Below are 1,914 nucleotides of genomic sequence, written 5' to 3' on the forward strand. Positions count from 1 at the left end.
CAGTGAGCTATGATCTTGCCACTGCACTCCAGCCTGGGCAACAGAGCAAGACCCTGTCTCAAAACAAACAAACAAAAATTCTATTTCCTTTCTGACTTTCAACTATGTCCATATAGGTGAAGCATTGACACAACCAAATTATCATGTGACCATCCAGCCGTATCCAGCCCCAATTCCATGAGTATACCCTTGCTTTCTCTCACCAGCCCCCCTGCTGATGAATTCCCTGGTCTCAGGATGCATCTCCAGCCTCAAGTGTCCTCCTGGAATTCAGCACCTGCCATGTTGGGGTGTCCACCAGCAGGCACTTTCCTCCAGCATAACTACCCTTCCACTTCACTGGGTACCAGTAACCCACAGACAAAACACCACCCCCAAACCCTGGTGGAAATACTCTTCTACTATTAATCTAGGTATAAGCAAAAACGAGCCAAATACAGAAAACTATTTCCAGCTCAGCCTGTCATCCACGCTCTATGCCCCTTCTCTATGCAAACTCACCACAGGTCCTGCTCTTGGCATTGGACGTTCTGTTTGCATCTCCTGCCCGCTGGACCTTCTACTCCTTGGAGTAGCCAGAGTCTTGCTGATAACCCTTTAATGTACTCCACACCCTGTTACTTCTCTAGGGCAGGTGTGTCTGTCTTTCAGCTCCACCCTTCACCGGTCAATAAGCAATTCCAAGTCCATACCGAGTGCTAACCCTCCTCCTATGCCTAAGGGGTGGTTATGCAAGCAGAAGACTGTATAGGTTTCCTGTCATGGTTGTAACAAATCGCCAAAACCTCAGTGCTTAACACAACTTCATTCTATTACACATGGGGAGGTTGGAAATCTGAATTCAGTTTCACTGGGCTAAACCAAGGTGTGGGCAGAGCTAGTTTCTTCTAGAGGCTCTGTGGGGATAATCTGCTCCTTTGCGTTTTCTCAGCCCCTAGTGGCCACCTGCACTCCCCGGCTCCTGGCCTCTTCCTCCAATCGCTCCAATCTCTGGCTTCCTCCTTTGAACCCCACCTCCTCTTATAAGGGTCCTTGTGATTACATTCAGGGTCTACCCAGATAACCCAGGATAATCTCTGCATCTCCAGATCCTTAACTCAGTCACATCCGCAAGTCTCCTTTGCCTTATAAGGTGACACTTACAGGTCCCGAGGGATTAGGATGTGAACATTTGGGGAGAACCATTATTCAGCCTACCGCAAGGATGCAGGGAAGCGCTAAGCTAAATTACACCAGGAGTTGCTGGGAACTGGATTTAGACTTCAGACAACAGAGAAATAACTCAGCAACAGCAAGAAACGCACCAGAGAAGGTGTGGAGGGACAAACAAACAAGGGCTAATCTGCCTGGAGAAAGCACGATTGCCAGGCACTTTGGAAGCTCTTCATGGCCACAGTGGTGTGACCAGAGTTGGCGGCTGAGACCAGAACATCCCTGGTAACCTGAAAAAGGGTCAGCAGCCCTGAGGGGAGGGGGTCAAGGGCCCTGTGTGGTCAATCTGCCAGGAGCTAGTGGGACCGACACTCTCACCCAAGACAAGAGTCGACTTGTGGCTGAGTCACAGTCTGGTGTGTAGGAGGCGCCTCTACCTCACAAATGCAGAGGCCTTTACTGTGTGCCCACACAAACCTCTGCCAGATTGAAAATGAAAAGCATGTCACAGATACACTGAAATTTAAAATCTCTAAGACTTTCGACTTCTGCAAAGGCAATCTGGCTTATTGTAAACCAACCCTTCCACCGAGAAAACTAGATACACTGGACAAATTTTTTTTTTGGAAAATTTCTTAGAAAGCATCTGAGATCACCAAAGCAGGGGTATATGAAAAAATTAATATATCACTAAAAGTTGGGTTTGTACCAGGAATGCAAGGTTGGTTTAACGTATGAAAATCAATGTAACAAAAATGAAGG

The sequence above is a fragment of the Propithecus coquereli genome, unplaced genomic scaffold (genome assembly GCF_000956105.1).
Source record: "Propithecus coquereli isolate 6110/MARCELLA unplaced genomic scaffold, Pcoq_1.0 Scaffold77, whole genome shotgun sequence".
NCBI classification, from domain to species: Eukaryota; Metazoa; Chordata; class Mammalia; order Primates; family Indriidae; genus Propithecus; species Propithecus coquereli.